Source organism: Carcharodon carcharias, chromosome 11 (assembly GCF_017639515.1).
Source record: "Carcharodon carcharias isolate sCarCar2 chromosome 11, sCarCar2.pri, whole genome shotgun sequence".
Lineage (NCBI taxonomy): Eukaryota > Metazoa > Chordata > Chondrichthyes > Lamniformes > Lamnidae > Carcharodon > Carcharodon carcharias.
In genome coordinates this window covers 52,637,878-52,654,415 of record NC_054477.1, presented here as the reverse complement: position 1 = coordinate 52,654,415, position 16,538 = coordinate 52,637,878, and the positions used below count along the sequence as shown (strand labels likewise).

Sequence of the window (16,538 nt, the reverse complement as noted above, 5' to 3'; positions counted from 1 at the left end):
AATACCACTATGCCATGACTTCCCCTATAGGTCACTATTCTTCATGGAGGACTTGAAGGTCCCTGAGAGGGTGCAGAGGAGATTTACCAGAATGCTTTCAGGGCTGAAGGAATTAAGCTATAAGGTTAGATTAAAGAACTTTGGGTTATTTTCCTTGGGATAAAGGAGGTTGTGGGATACATAGAAGTGTATAAGATTATGACAGGTTAGACAAGACAGGCAAAGAAAAGCTGTTTGCATTAGCTCAAGGACTAGGGTGCACAGACTTAAGGTTTTGGGTAAGAGATACAGGGAGGATGCGAGGAAGAACTTTTTTTTAAACATAGCAAGCTGTAATGACCTGGAACTCTCTGCCTACGAGGGTGGGGGAAGAGGAAACGATCAATGGTTTCAAAAGGAAAATGGATAAGCATGTGAGGGAAATAAACTTGCAGGGTTACAGGGATAGAGCAGGGAATGAGACTGACTGTATTGCTCTACAGAGAGCTGTCTCAGGCCGAATGGTCTCTTATTGTGCTGTAATGGTTCCCTGACTCTGACCGTATTTCCAAGGCGAGATAGAGATGGGAACAGAAAGGCTCAAAAAGGAGGAAAGTGCAGAGAAATGTTATTTTAAGAATGCCTTGAGTATATCCAAAAGTTGTAACGTAAGAAAAATTTCTCAAATTTCACTCACATTGAGACCACAACCCATTCTCCCGCATTATTGGTGATCTAGTGTCACATTTCCACACAAAAGGAGAACATGTACGTGAAGTATTTTGAATAACCCTAAAAAATTGCAGGTATCAAACATGATATTGAAAAACAAAGGTTCCAAGCAGAGGCAACGGGAATTGAAGAATTCCAAGACTTTGTAATAGAGTTAGACATTATTTCAGCCCATTATTTTCTAACCTCATTTGTTGATAACAGGTTGAATACAATTTGAGAAATACGTTCAGAAAAATTAAAGCAAGTAGCTTTACACTAATACTTATTATGCTATGAAGCACTTTCGAAATTTTATCACGTGAAAGTCTCAGATCAGTGATGGGGAAACTACTGGAGAAAATTCTGAAGGAGAGAATCCATCTCCACTTGGAGAGGCAAAGTTTGATCAGGGATAGTCAGCATGGCTTTGTCTGAGGGAGGTCATGTCTAACAAAAGTGATTGAATTTTTGATGAGGTGACCAGGTGTGTAGATGAGGGTAGTGCAGTTGATGTAATTTATATGGATTTCAGCAAAGCCTTTGACAAGGTCCCACATGGGAGACTTATACAGAAGGCAAATGCACATGGGATACAGGGTAATTTGATAAGGTGGATTCAAAATTGGCTTAGTTGTAGGAGACAGAGGGTGATGACAGAAGGATGCTTTAGTGACTGGAAGCCAGAATCCAGCGGTTTACCACAGGGATCTGTGCTCAGTCCCCTATTATTCGTCATTTATATAAACGACATAGATTACTATGTGGGGGGTAGGATTAGTAAGTTTGCGATGACACAAAGATTGGCCGGGTGGTTAACAGTGAGGTTGAGTTTCTTGGGCTACAGGAACATATAGACAGGATGGTCAAATGGGCAGATGGAATTTAACCCTGAAGAGTGTGAGGTGATACAATTTGGAAGGGGTAATTTGATAAGAAAGTATTCAATGAATGGCATGTCACTAGGAAGTTCTGAGGAACAAAGGGAGTTGGCATATGTGTCCATAGGTCTCTGAAGGCGGAGGGGCATGTTAGTGGGGTGGTGAAAAAGGCATATGGGACACTTGCCTTTATCAATCGACGCATAGATTACAAAAGTAGGGAGGTCATGTTGGAGTTGTATAGAGCCTTGGTGAGGCCACAGCTAGAGTACTGTGTGCAGTTCTGGTCACCACATTATAGGAAGGATGTGATTGCATTGGAGGGGGTGCAGAGGAGACTCACCAGGATGTTGCCTGGGATGAAACATTTAAGTTATGAAGAAAGGTTGCATAGACTTGGGTTGTTTTCGTTGAAGCAGAGAAGACTGAGGGGCGACCTGAACGAGGTGTACAAGATTATGAGGGGAATGGACAGGGTGGATAGGGAGCAGCTGTTCCCCTTAGTTGAAGGGTCAGTCACAAGGGGACACAAGTAGAAGGTGAAGGGCAGGAGGTTTACGGGGGATGTGAGGAAAATCTTTTTCATCCAGAGGGTGGTGACGGTCTGGAATGCACTGCCTGAGAGAGTGGTGGAGGTGGGTTGCCTCACATCCTTTAAAAGGTACCTGGATAAGCACTTGGCACGTCATAACATTCAAGGCTATGGGCCAGGTGCTGGTAAATGGGATTAGGTAGGTAGGTCAGGTGTTTCTCATGTGTCGGTGCAGACTGGATGGGTTGAAGGGCCTCTTCTGCACTGTGTGATTCTGTGAAAGGCACTATATTACATGATGTTGTGACTGAAAGAAAGGTTTCACTATTTAGTGAGGATGTAACTCCTTGCCTATTCCTTCTCAAAGTAGGCTAGTTTGACAGGTCACTAAATGACAGAATGACAGAATGGTTATATGACAGAGGAGGCCATTCAGCACATCGTTTTTGTGCTGGCTCTCCAAAAGAGCAATTCACCCAGTGCCACTCCCCTGCTTTCTCCATGTACATTCTTCCCCTTCAGATAATAATCTAATCCCCTCTTAAATGCCTCAATTGAATCTGCTTCCACCACACTCACTGGCAATGCATTCCAGGTTGCAACCACTCACTGCGTGAAGAAGTTTTTCCTCATGTCTCCATTGCTTCTTTTACCAATTACTTTAAGTATGTGCCCTGTTTTTGATCCTTCCAACAATGGGAACAGTATTTCCCTATCTACTCTGTCCAGACCCCTCATGATTTCATATACCTTTCAAATCTCCTCTCAACCTTCTCTTCGTCGAGGAAATTAGACCCAACCTCTCCAATATATTTACATACCTGAAGTTTGGCATCCCTGAAAATATTCTTGTGAATCTTTGCTCCAGTCCCCTCTAATGCCTTCACATCTTTACTAACATCCAGACTCCAGTTGAGGCCACCCAGTATTTTATACAAGATTAACATAACCTTCTTGCTTTTGTACTTAATGCCCCTATTAATAAAGCTTTATTAACCGCTCTTTCAACCTATCCCACCACCTTCAATGACTTATGCATATCCAGGTCCCTCTGCTCCTGCACTCCCTTTATAATTGTGCCCTTTATTTTATATTCTCTCTCTCTCTGTGTCCCTCCTATCAATATGGTCCAATATTTTTCACATTAAACTTCATCTGACTCTTGTCCGCCCATTCTACCAACTTGTCGATGTCCTTTTGAAGTTCTACACTATCCTCCTCACAGTTCACAATGCTTCCAATTTTCGTACCATCCATTTTGAAATTGTACCCTGTACACCAAGACCTAGCTCGTTAATTTAGATCAAGAGCAGCAAGGATCCTGACACTGACCCCTGGGGAGCTCCACTACAAACGCTCCTCTAGTCTGAGAAAAAACAATTAACCACTACTCTGTTTCCTGTCACTCAGCCAATTTTGTATCCATTTCCATGAGTTATAACTTTGATCACAAGTCTGTTGTGCAGCACTTTCTCCACCGCTCAGTATCAAATTGTAAAAATCAAGGGGAAAGGTGCTAATAGAAGACTTGGAACAGGGCAAGGGTGAAAAGAACAAATAAAAACAGACATGGGCAGTTGAAAAGGGGCAACAAGTTACTTCATAAATCTGATTTGTGTAGTCTGCCCATCTTTAAAACAGTGAAGCCAGCCTAACCCAAGTAGCAAAGCAACTCCAAATTTGGCAATCCCACAGGGGCAGTCTGCCAGTTCCACAATAAATTTGCAATGCAGAACTTGTATCTATCAGCACCACAAACTGGCACAGACCTGGAGCTGAGTGTACGCTACAAAAAAATGAGCATTTATGTTCTGACCTTACCTGAAGTGAAGCCCCACGGGGAGCTGAATATTTGCTAAGGCAATTCAAGCTGATAAAACATGCATTGTCTACAGTGATGAAAATATAGTTTTACACTGTCTCTATATTCTTTCCTTAAATGCCTCCTAAACAAGTTCCCAGCCCGCCCGCTCTCTGCCTCTCTCCCTACCAGTGTCTGTCAGTCTGTGTCTTGCTTGCTCTCCTCGTCAGTGTATCAGTCTGTGTCATGTTCGCTTTCTCTGCCAGTGTGTCACTCTGCATGTGTGTCTCTCTCTCTCTGCCAGTGTGTCAGTCTGTGTGTGTGTCTCTCTCTCTCTCTGCCAGTGTGTACGTCTGTGTCTCTCCCTCTCTGCCAGTGTGTCAGTCTATCTGTCTCTCTCTCTGCCAGTGTGTCAGTCTATCTGTCTCTCTCTCTACCAGTGTGTCAGTCTATCTGTCTCTCTCTCTACCAGTGTGTCAGTCTATCTGTCTCTCTCTCTCTGCCAGCGTGTCAGTCTATCTGTCTCTCTCTCTCTCTGCCAGTGTGTCAGTCTCTCTCTCTCTCTCTGCCAGTGTGTCAGTCTCTCTCTCTCTCTCTCTGCCAGTGTGTCAGTCTCTCTCTCTCTCTCTGTCAGTGTGTCAGTCTCTCTCTCTCTCTCTGTCAGTGTGTCAGCCTGTCTCTCTCTGCCAGTGTGTCAGCCTGTCTCTCTCTGCCAGTGTGTCAGCCTGTCTCTCTCTCTCCCTGCCAGTGTGTTTGTCTCTATCTCGCTGCCAGTGTGTTTGTCTCTATCTCGCTGCCAGTGTGTTTGTCTCTATCTCGCTGCCAGTGTGTTTGTCTCTATCTCTCTCTCTACACCAGTGTAAGTGTGCCTGTCTCTCTCTGCCAGCGTGCCTGTCTCTCTCTCTGCCAGCGTGCCTGTCTCTCTCTCTGCCAGCGTGCCTGTCTCTCTCTCTGCCAGCGTGCCTGTCTCTCTCTCTCTGCCAGCGTGCCTGTCTCTCTCTCTCTGCCAGCGTGCCTGTCTCTCTCTCTCTGCCAGCGTGCCTGTCTCTCTCTCTCTCTGCCAGCGTGCCTGTCTCTCTCTCTCTGCCAGCGTGCCTGTCTCTCTCTCTCTCTGCCAGCGTGCCTGTCTCTCTCTCTCTCTGCCAGCGTGCCTGTCTCTCTCTCTCTCTCTCTGCCAGCGTGCCTGTCTCTCTCTCTCTCTCTGCCAGCGTGCCTGTCTCTCTCTCTCTCTCTCTCTCTGCCAGCGTGCCTGTCTCTCTCTCTCTCTCTGCCAGCGTGCCTGTCTCTCTCTCTCTATGCCAGTGTGCCTGTCTCTCTCTCTCTCTCTGCCAGTGTGCCTGTCTCTCTCTCTCTCTCTGCCAGTGTGCCTGTCTCTCTCTCTCTCTCTCTGCCAGTGTGCCTGTCTCTCTCTCTCTCTGCCAGTGTGCCTGTCTCTCTCTCTCTCTCTGCCAGTGTGCCTATCTCTCTCTCTCTCTCTGCCAGTGTGCCTGTCTCTCTCTCTCTGCCAGTGTGCCTGTCTCTCTCCTTGCCAGTGTGCCTGTCTCTCTCCCTGCCAGTGTGCCTCTCTCTCTCTGCCAGTGTGCCTGTCTCTCTCTCTCTCTCTCTCTGCCAGTGTGCCTGTCTCTCTCTCTCTCTGCCAGTGTGCCTGTCTCTCTCTCTGCCAGTGTGCCTGTCTCTCTCTCTCTCTGCCAGTGTGCCTGTCTCTCTCTCTGCCAGTGTGCCTGTCTCTCTCTCTCTGCCAGTGTGCCTGTCTCTCTCTGCCAGTGCGCCTGTCTCTCTCTCTGCCAGTGTGCCTGTCTCTCTCTCTCTCTCTCTGCCAGTGTGCCTGTCTCTCCCTCTCTCTGCTAGTGTGCCTGTCTCTCCCTCTCTCTGCCAGTGTGCCTGTCTCTCTCTCTCTCGCTGCCAGTGTGCCTATCTCTCTCTCTCTCTGCCAGTGTGCCTGTCTCTCTCTCTCTGCCAGTGTGCCTGTCTCTCTCCCTGCCAGTGTGCCTGTCTCTCTCTCTCTCTCTCTCTGACAGTGTGCCTGTCTCTCTCTCTCTCTCTCTCTCTCTGCCAGTGTGCCTGTCTCTCTCTCTGCCAGTGTGTCTGTCTCTCTCTCTCTGCCAGTGTGCCTGTCTCTCTCTGCCAGTGCGCCTGTCTCTCTCTCTGCCAGTGTGCCTGTCTCTCTCTCTCTCTCTCTCTCTCTCTCTCTGCCAGTGTGCCTGTCTCTCCCTCTCTCTGCTAGTGTGCCTGTCTCTCCCTCTCTCTGCCAGTGTGCCTGTCTCTCTCTCTCTCGCTGCCAGTGTGCCTGTCTCTCTCTCTCTGCCAGTGTGTCAGTCTGTCTCTCTCTCTGCCAGTGTGTCAGTCTCTCTCTCTCTCTGCCAGTGTGTCAGTCTCTCTCTCTCTCTCTCTGCCAGTGTGTCAGTCTGTTTCTCTCTCTGCCAGTGCGTCAGTCTGTCTCTCTCTGCCAGTGTGCCTGTCTCTCTCTCTCTCTCTCTGCCAGTGTGCCTGTCTCTCCCTCTCTCTGCCAATGTGCCTGTCTCTCTCTCTCGCTGCCAGTGTGCCTGTCTCTCTCTCTCTGCCAGTGTGTCAGTCTGTCTCTCTCTCTCTGCCAGTGTGTCAGTCTCTCTCTCTCTGCCAGTGTGTCAGTCTCTCTCTCTCTCTGCCAGTGTGTCAGTCTGTTTCTCTCTCTGCCAGTGTGTCAGTCTGTCTCTCTCTGCCAGTGTCAGTCTGTCTCGCTGCCAGTGTCAGTCAGACTGTCTCTCTCTCTCTGCCAGTGTCAGTCAGTCTCTCTCTCTGCCAGTGTGTCAGTCTGTCTCTCTCTCTCTCTGCCAGTGTGTCAGTCTGTCTCTCTCTCTGCCAGTGTGTAAGTCTGTCTCAAAACAAAAACAGAATTACCTGGAAAAACTCAGCAGGTCTGGCAGCATCGGCGGAGAAGAAAAGAGTTGACGTTTCGAGTCCTCATGACCCTTCGTTCGAAGGGTCATGAGGACTCGAAACGACAACTCTTTTCTTCTCCGCCGATGCTGCCAGACCTGCTGAGATTTTCTAGGTAATTCTGTTTTTGTTTTGGATTTCCAGCATCCGCAGTTTTTTTTGTTTTTACGTCAGTCTGTCTCTCTCTCTCTGCCAGTGTGTCAGTCTGTCTCTCTCTCTCTGCCAGTGTGTCAGTCTGTCTCGCTGCCAGTGTCAGTCAGACTGTCTCTCTCTCTGCCAGTGTCAGTCAGTCTCTCTCTCTCTCTGCCAGTGTCAGTCAGTCTCTCTCTCTGCCAGTGTCAGCCTGTCTCTTTCTCTCTCTTTCTCTGCCAGTGTATCAGTCTCTCACACTCGCTCTGCCAGTGTGTCAGTCTGTCTCTCTCTCTGCCAGTGTGTGCCCCTCTCACTCTCTGCCAGTGTGTGTCTCTCTCTGTCAGTGTGTGTCTCTCTCTGGCAGTGTGTCAGTCTGTCTCTCTCTCTGGCAGTGTGTCAGTCTGTCTCTCTCTGCCAGGGTGTCAGTCTGTCTCTCTCTGCCAGGGTGTCAGTCTGTCTCTGCCAGGGTGTCAGTCTGTCTCTCTCTCTGCCAGTGTGTCAGTCTGTCTCTCTCTCTGCCAGTGTGTCAGTCTGTCTCTCTCTCTGCCAGTGTGTCAGTCTGTCTCTCTCTCTGCCAGTGTGTCAGTCTGTCTCTCTCTCTCTCTGCCAGTGTGTCAGTCTGTCTGTCTCTCTCTCTCTCTCTGCCAGTGTGTCAGTCTGTCTTTCTCTCTCTCTCTGTCAGTGTATCAGTCTTTCTCTCCCTCTCTGCCAGTGTATCAGTCTTTCTCTCTCTCTCTGCCAGTGAATCAGTCTGTCTCTCTCTCTCTCTCTGCCAGTGAATCAGTCTGCCTCTCTCTCTCTCTCTCTGCCAGTGTTTCAGTCTGTCTCTCTCTCTGCCAGTGTATCGGTCTGTCTCTCTCTCTGCCAGTGTATCGGTCTGTCTCTCTGTCCCTCTCTCTCTCAGTGTATCGGTCTGTCTGTCTCTCTCTCTCTCTGCCAGTGTATTGGTCTGCCTCTCTCTCTCTCTGTGCCAGTGTATCGGTCTGTCTCACTCTCTGTGCCAGTGTATCAGTCTGTCTCTCTCTCTCTCTGTGCCAGTGTATCAGTCTGTCTCTCTCTCTCTGTGCCAGTTTATCAGTCTGTCTCTCTCTCTCTGTGCCAGTTTATAGGTCTGTCTCTCTCTCTCTCTCTGCCAGTTTATCAGTCTGTCTCTCTCTCGCTGCCAGTGTATCAGTCTGTCTCTCTCTCTCTGTGCCAGTGTCAGTCAGTCTGTCTCTCTCTCTGCCAGTGTCAGTCAGTCTGTCTCCCTCTCTTTGCCAGTGTCTGTCAGTCTGTCTCTCTCTCTGCCAGTCTGCCTCTCTCTGTCAGTTATGTCCGTCATGAAGCTATTAAGGTACATAATATTATGGAAAATATTTTTCTTTTAAAATTGAGGTTTAGTCTGCAGGTGTGCCTTAGTTTGATTAAAGCCACCTAGTTCGGGTGTTTTGATGAGTACTAATTTTGAAATATCAGAGTGCGCATTTGCATTTTTTGAATAAATCATTCAAGGAGCAGGGTGAAAACAGACACCTTTCTAGCAGTTTCCAAACAATATGTTTATATACTAATAAAATTGGTATTATGAAAGAGGTTTTATTGTTAGAGAGGTTTAGTTCAGAGGTTGATGATACAATGAGAATTAACATTCAATGGGTAGTGTTAGGAAATGAAGACAATGGTTTTGGGTGTGCAGGGCAGAGGCAATGTAGGATCAAGAGGCAGCTGCAAGCCTCCATGTGGCTCCACAAGGAAACAAAGTGAAAAGAACCTCATTTTGAATTTGTAAGGTGAAAATGCTTTGCCTGGTGTTTGGTTAAGTCTATGGGGTGTTGTTGCCTTAATGGAGAATAGATTCAGAATTTGTTAAAAGTTATGATAGTAATAATTTGTAGCCATGTGTATATATATTTTAACCTGTGTAAATTAATAAAACATTTCATCTAGTTTCATGTAAAACCTTGAAAACTAGTGGTCTGATTCCTGAATTTAGAGTCGCACCTCAAACATAACACTTAAAATTATAAGTTATGACAGTTGTTAAAATGTTTCCCTCTGGGATTTTTAAATAACTCTGCTTTACCAACTGTATTGGTCATAGCAGGGTCAGTCTGTCTCTCTCTCTCTGTGTCAGTGTGTCAGTCTGTGACTCTCACTCTGTCAGTGTGTCAGTCTGTGTGTGTCTCTCTCTCTCTACCAGTGGCTCACTCTCTGCCAGTATGCCTGTGTCTCTGCCAGTGTGTCTGTCTGTCTCTCTCTCTCTGTCAGTGTGTCAGTCTGTCTCTCTCTCTCTCTGTCAGTGTGTCAGTCTGTCTCTCTCTCTCTGCCAGTGTGTCAGTCTGTCTCTCTCTCTCTGTCAGTGTGTCAGTCTGTCTCTCTCTCTCTGTCAGTGTGTCAGTCTGTCTCTCTCTCTCTGTCAGTGTGTCAGTCTGTCTCTCTCTCTCTGTCAGTATGTCAGTCTGTCTCTCTCTCTGTCAGTATGTCAGTCTGTCTCTCTCTCTGTCAGTGTGTCAGTCTTTCTCTCTCTGCCAGTGTATCAGTCTTCCTCTCTCTCTCTGCCAGTGTATCAGTCTTTCTCTCTCTCTCTGCCAGTGTATCAGTCTGTCTGTCTGTCTCTCTCTCTGCCAGTGTATCAGTCTGTCTCTCTCTCTCTCTCTGCCAGTGTGTCAGTCTGTCTCTCTCTCTCTCTCTCTGCCAGTGTGTCAGTCTGTCTCTCTCTCTGCCCGTGTGTCAGTCTGTCTCTCTCTCTGCCCGTGTGTCAGTCTGTCTCTCTCTCTGCCCGTGTGTCAGTCTGTCTCACTCTCTGCCCGTGTGTCAGTCTGTCTCTCTCTCTGCCCATGTGTCAGTCTGTCTCTCTCTGCCAGTGTGTCAGACTGTCTCTCTCTGCCAGTGTGTCAGACTGCCTCTCTCTGCCAGTGTGTCAGACTGCCTCTCTCTGCCAGTGTGTCAGACTGCCTCTCTCTGCCAGTGTGTCAGACTGCCTCTCTCTGCCAGTGTGTCAGTCTGTCTCTCTCTCTGCCAGTGTGTCAGTCTCCATGCCAGTGTGTCAGTCTTCCTCTCTCTCTCTGCCAGTGTATCAGTCTTTCTCTCTCTCTCTCTGCCAGTGTATCGGTCTGTCTGTCTCTCTCTCTGCCAGTGTATCGGTCTGTCTGTCTGTCTCTCTCTCTCTGCCAGTGTATCGGTCTGTCTGTCTCTCTCTCTCTCTGCCAGTGTATCGGTCTGTCTGTCTCTCTCTGCCAGTGTATCGGTCTGTCTGTCTCTCTCTCTCTCTGCCCGTGTGTCAGTCTGTCTCTCTCTCTGCCAGTGTGTCAGTCTCTCTGCCAGTGTGTCAGTCTCTCTGCCAGTGTGTCAGTCTCTCTGCCAGTGTGTCAGTCTCTCTCCCTCTCTGCCAGCGTCAGTCCGCCAGTCTCTCTCTCTGCCAGCGTCAGTCCGCCTGTCTGTCTCTCTCTCTCTGCCAGCGTCAGCCCGTCTGTCTGTCTCTCTCTCTCTGCCTGTGGGTCAGTCTGTCTCTCTCTGCCTGTGGGTCAGTCTGTCTCTCTCTGCCTGTGTCAGTCTGTCAGTCTGTCTCTCTCTGTCAGTGTGTCAGTCTGTCTCTCTCTCTGTCAGTGTGTCAGTCTGTCTCTCTCTCTGTCAGTGTGTCAGTCTGTCTCTCTCTCTGTCAGTGTGTCAGTCTGTCTCTCTCTCTGTCAGTGTGTCAGTCTGTCTCTCTCTGTCAGTGTGTCAGTCTGTCTCTCTCTCTGTCAGTGTGTCAGTCTGTCTCTCTCTCTGCCTGTGGGTCAGTCTGTCTCTCTCTGCCTGTGTCAGTCTGTCAGTCTGTCTCTCTCTGTCAGTGTGTCAGTCTGTCTCTCTCTGTCAGTGTGTCAGTCTGTCTCTCTCTCTGTCAGTGTGTCAGTCTGTCTCTCTCTCTGTCAGTGCGTCAGTCTGTCTCTCTCTCTGTCAGTGCGTCAGTCTGTCTCTCTCTCTGTCAGTGCGTCAGTCTGTCTCTCTCTCTGTCAGTGCGTCAGTCTGTCTCTCTCTCTGTCAGTGTGTCAGTCTGTCTCTCTCTCTGTCAGTGTGTCAGTCTGTCTCTCTCTCTGTCAGTGTGTCAGTCTGTCTCTCTCTCTGTCAGTGTGTCAGTCTGTCTCTCTCTCTGTCAGTGTGTCAGTCTGTCTCTCTCTCTCTGTCAGTGTGTCAGTCTGTCTCTCTCTCTCTGCCAGTGTGTCAGTCTGTCTCTCTCTCTCTGCCAGTGTGTCAGTCTGTCTCTCTCTCTCTGCCAGTGTGTCAGTCTGTCTCGCTGCCAGTGTCAGTCAGGCTGTCTCTCTCTCTGCCAGTGTCAGTCAGTCTCTCTCTCTGCCAGTGTCAGCCTGTCTCTTTCTTTCTCTTTCTCTGCCAGTGCATTAGTCTCTCACACTCGCTCTGCCAGTGTGTCAGTCTGTCTCTCTCTCTGCCAGTGTGTGCCCCTCTCTCTCTCTGCCAGTGTGTGTCTCTCTCTGTCAGTGTGTGTCTCTCTCTGTCAGTATGTGTCTCTCTCTGTCAGTATGTCAGTCTGTCTCTCTCTCTGTCAGTGTGTCAGTCTGTCTCTCTCTCTGTCAGTGTGTCAGTCTGTCTCTCTCTGTCAGTGTGTCAGTCTGTCTCTCTCTGTCAGTGTGTCAGTCTGTCTCTCTCTGTCAGTGTGTCAGTCTGTCTCTGCCAGTGTGTAAGTCTGTCTCTGCCAGTGTGTAAGTCTGTCTCTCTCTCTGCCAGTGTGTCAGTCTGTCTCTCTCTCTCTGCCAGTGTGTCAGTCTGTCTCTCTCTCTCTGCCAGTGTGTCAGTCTGTCTCTCTCTCTCTGCCAGTGTGTCAGTCTGTCTCTCTCTCTCTCTGCCAGTGTGACAGTCTTTCTCTCTCTCTGTCAGTGTATCAGTCTTTCTCTCCCTCTCTGCCAGTGTATCAGTCTTCCTCTCTCTCTCTCTCTGTCAGTGTATCAATCTTTCTCTCTCTCTCTGCCAGTGTATCAGTCTGTCTCTCTCTCTCTGCCAGTGTATCAGTCTGTCTCTCTCTCTCTCTCTGCCAGTGTATCAGTCTGTCTCTCTCTCTGCCAGTGTATCAGTCTGTCTCTCTCTCTCCCTCTGCCAGTGTATCAGTCTGTCTCTCTCTCTCTCTCTGCCAGTGTATCAGTCTGTCTCTCTCTCTCTCTCTCTGCCAGTGTTTCAGTCTGTCTCTCTCTCTCTCTCTCTCTGCCAGTGTTTCAGTCTGTCTGTCTCTCTCTCTCTCTCTCTGCCAGTGTATCGGTCTGTCTCTCTCTCTCTCTCTCTGCCAGTGTATCGGTCTGTCTGTCTGTCTCTCTCTCTCTGCCAGTGTATCGGTCTGTCTCTCTCTCTCTCTGTGCCAGTGTATCGGTCTGTCTCTCTCTCTCTCTGTGCCAGTTTATCAGTCTGTCTCTCTCTCTCTGTGCCAGTTTATCAGTCTGTCTCTCTCTCTCTGTGCCAGTTTATCAGTCTGTCTCTCTCTCTCTCTGCCAGTTTATCAGTCTGTCTCTCTCTCTCTCTGCCAGTTTATCAGTCTGTCTCTCTCTCTGCCAGTGTATCAGTCTGTCTCTCTCTCTCTCTGCCAGTGTCAGTCAGTCTGTCTCTCTCTCTGCCAGTGTCAGTCAGTCTCTCTCTCTCTCTGCCAGTGTCAGTCAGTCTCTCTCTCTGCCAGTGTCAGTCAGTCTGTCTCTCTCTCTGCCTGTGTCAGTCAGTCTGTCTCTCTCTCTCTGCCTGTGTCAGTCAGTCTGTCTCTCTCTCTCTGCCTGTGTCAGTCAGTCTGTCTCTCTCTCTGCCAGTGTCAGTCTGTCTGTCTCTCTCTCTGCCAGTGTCAGTCAGTCTGTCTCTCTCTTTGCCAGTGTCAGTCAGTCTGTCTTTCTCTCTGCCAGTGTCAGTCAGTCTCTCTCTCTGCCAGTGTCAGTCAGTCTCTCTCTCTGCCAGTGTCAGTCAGTCTGTCTCTCTCTCTGCCTGTGTCAGTCAGTCTGTCTCTCTCTCTCTGCCAGTGTCAGTCTATCTCTCTCTCTCTCTGCCAGTGTGTCAGTCTGTCTCTCTCTCTCTCTGCGTGTGTGTCAGTCTGTCTCTCTCTGCCAGTGTGTCAGTCTGTCTCTCTCTCTGCCAGTGTGTCAGTCTCTCTGCCAGTATGTCAGTCTCTCTCCCTCTCTGCCAGCGTCAGTCCGCCTGTCTCTCTCTCTGCCAGCGTCAGTCCGCCTGTCTCTCTCTCTCTCTCTGCCAGCGCCAGCCCGTCTGTCTGTCTCTCTCTCTCTGCCTGTGGGTCAGACAGTCTGTCTCTCTCTGCCTGTGGGTCAGTCTGTCTCTCTCTCTCTGCCAGTGTATCAGTCTGTCTCTCTCTCTCTGCCAGTGTATCAGTCTGTCTCTCTCTCTCTCTCTGCCAGTGTATCAGTCTGTCTCTCTCTCTCTCTCTGCCAGTGTATCAGTCTGTCTGTCTCTCTCTCTCTGCCTGTGGGTCAGACAGTCTGTCTCTCTCTGCCTGTGGGTCAGTCTGTCTCTCTCTCTCTCTGCCTGTGGGTCACTCTGTCTCTCTCTGCCAGTGTCAGTCTGTCTCTCTCTGTCAGTGTGTCAGTCTGTCTCTCTCTCTCTGTCAGGGTGTCAGTCTGTCTCTCTCTCTCTGTCAGGGTGTCAGTCTGTCTCTCTCTCTCTCTGTCAGGGTGTCAGTCTGTCTCTCTCTCTCACTGTCAGTGTGTCAGTCTGTCTCTCTCTCTCTGTCAGTGTGTCAGTCTGTCTCTCTCTCTGTCAGTGTGTCAGTCTGTCTCTCTCTCTGTCAGTGTGTCAGTCTGTCTCTCTCTCTGTCAGTGTGTCAGTCTGTCTCTCTCTCTGTCAGTGTGTCAGTCTGTCTCTCTCTCTGTCAGTGTGTCAGTCTGTCTCTCTCTCTGTCAGTGTGTCAGTCTGTCTCTCTCTCTGTCAGTGTGTCAGTCTGTCTCTCTCTCTGTCAGTGTGTCAGTCTGTCTCTCTCTGTCAGTGTGTCAGTCTGTCTCTCTCTGTCAGTGTGTCAGTCTGTCTCTGCCAGTGTGTAAGTCTGTCTCTGCCAGTGTGTAAGTCTGTCTCTGCCAGTGTGTAAGTCTGTCTCTGCCAGTGTGTAAGTCTGTCTCTGCCAGTGTGTCAGTCTCTCTCTGCCAGTGTGTCAGTCTGTCTCTCTCTCTCTGCCAGTGTGTCAGTCTGTCTCTCTCTCTCTGCCAGTGTGTCAGTCTGTCTCTCTCTCTCTGCCAGTGTGTCAGTCTGTCTCTCTCTCTCTCTGCCAGTGTGACAGTCTGTCTTTCTCTCTCTGTGTCAGTGTATCAGTCTTTCTCTCCCTCTCTGCCAGTGTATCAGTCTTCCTCTCTCTCTCTCTCTGTCAGTGTATCAATCTTTCTCTCTCTCTCTGCCAGTGTATCAGTCTGTCTCTCTCTCTCTGCCAGTGTATCAGTCTGTCTCTCTCTCTCTGCCAGTGTATCAGTCTGTCTCTCTCTCTCTGCCAGTGTATCAGTCTGTCTCTCTCTCTCTCTCTGCCAGTGTATCAGTCTGTCTCTCTCTCTCTCTCTGCCAGTGTCTCAGTCTGTCTCTCTCTCTCTCTCTGTCAGTGTATCAGTCTGTCTCTCTCTCTCTCTCTGCCAGTGTATCAGTCTGTCTCTCTCTCTCTCTCTCTCTGCCAGTGTTTCAGTCTGTCTCTCTCTCTCTGCCAGTGTTTCAGTCTGTCTGTCTCTCTCTCTCTCTCTCTGCCAGTGTATCGGTCTGTCTCTCTCTCTCTCTCTCTGCCAGTGTATCGGTCTGTCTGTCTGTCTCTCTCTCTCTGCCAGTGTATCGGTCTGTCTCTCTCTCTCTCTGTGCCAGTGTATCAGTCTGTCTCTCTCTCTCTCTGTGCCAGTTTATCAGTCTGTCTCTCTCTCTCTGTGCCAGTTTATCAGTCTGTCTCTCTCTCTCTGTGCCAGTTTATCAGTCTGTCTCTCTCTCTCTGTGCCAGTGTATCAGTCTGTCTCTCTCTCTCTCTGCCAGTGTATCAGTCTGTCTCTCTCTCTCTCTGCCAGTGTCAGTCAGTCTGTCTCTCTCTCTGCCAGTGTCAGTCAGTCTGTCTCTCTCTCTGCCTGTGTCAGTCAGTCTGTCTCTCTCTCTCTGCCTGTGTCAGTCAGTCTGTCTCTCTCTCTGCCAGTGTCAGTCAGTCTGTCTCTCTCTCTGCCAGTGTCAGTCTGTCTGTCTCTCTCTCTGCCAGTGTCAGTCAGTCTGTCTCTCTCTTTGCCAGTGTCAGTCAGTCTGTCTTTCTCTCTGCCAGTGTCAGTCAGTCTCTCTCTCTGCCAGTGTCAGTCAGTCTCTCTCTCTGCCAGTGTCAGTCAGTCTGTCTCTCTCTCTGCCTGTGTCAGTCAGTCTGTCTCTCTCTCTGCCAGTGTCAGTCTATCTCTCTCTCTCTCTCTGCCAGTGTATCAGTCTGTCTGTCTCTCTCTCTCTCTGCCAGTGTGTCAGTCTGTCTCTCTCTCTCTCTGCGCGTGTGTCAGTCTGTCTCTCTCTCTCTCTCTGCGCGTGTGTCAGTCTGTCTCTCTCTGCCAGTGTGTCAGTCTGTCTCTCTCTCTGCCAGTGTGTCAGTCTCTCTGCCAGTATGTCAGTCTCTCTCCCTCTCTGCCAGCGTCAGTCCGCCTGTCTCTCTCTCTGCCAGCGTCAGTCCGCCTGTCTCTCTCTCTCTCTCTGCCAGCGCCAGCCCGTCTGTCTGTCTCTCTCTCTCTGCCTGTGGGTCAGACAGTCTGTCTCTCTCTGCCTGTGGGTCAGTCTGTCTCTCTCTCTCTCTGCCTGTGGGTCACTCTGTCTCTCTCTGCCAGTGTCAGTCTGTCTCTGCCAGTGTGTAAGTCTGTCTCTGCCAGTGTGTAAGTCTGTCTCTCTCTCTGCCAGTGTGTCAGTCTGTCTCTCTCTCTCTGCCAGTGTGTCAGTCTGTCTCTCTCTCTCTGCCAGTGTGTCAGTCTGTCTCTCTCTCTCTCTGCCAGTGTGACAGTCTTTCTCTCTCTCTGTCAGTGTATCAGTCTTTCTCTCCCTCTCTGCCAGTGTATCAGTCTTCCTCTCTCTCTCTCTCTGTCAGTGTATCAATCTTTCTCTCTCTCTCTGCCAGTGTATCAGTCTGTCTCTCTCTCTCTGCCAGTGTATCAGTCTGTCTCTCTCTCTCTCTCTGCCAGTGTATCAGTCTGTCTCTCTCTCTCTCTGCCAGTGTATCAGTCTGTCTCTCTCTCTCCCTCTGCCAGTGTATCAGTCTGTCTCTCTCTCTCTCTCTGCCAGTGTATCAGTCTGTCTCTCTCTCTCTCTCTCTGCCAGTGTTTCAGTCTGTCTCTCTCTCTCTCTCTCTCTGCCAGTGTTTCAGTCTGTCTGTCTCTCTCTCTCTCTCAATGCCAGTGTATCGGTCTGTCTCTCTCTCTCTCTCTGCCAGTGTATCGGTCTGTCTGTCTGTCTCTCTCTCTCTGCCAGTGTATCGGTCTGTCTCTCTCTCTCTCTGTGCCAGTGTATCAGTCTGTCTCTCTCTCTCTCTGTGCCAGTTTATCAGTCTGTCTCTCTCTCTCTGTGCCAGTTTATCAGTCTGTCTCTCTCTCTCTGTGCCAGTTTATCAGTCTGTCTCTCTCTCTCTCTGCCAGTTTATCAGTCTGTCTCTCTCTCTCTGCCA

At 49.4% G+C, this 16,538-nt stretch overlaps 1 protein-coding gene across 1 annotated transcript in view; it reads right to left on the bottom strand.

The window, feature by feature from the left end:
• mtmr6 (myotubularin related protein 6) overlaps positions 1 to 16,538 on the bottom strand; it is a 194,802-nt gene that overhangs the window by 49,238 nt on the left and 129,026 nt on the right. The window lies entirely within an intron of this gene.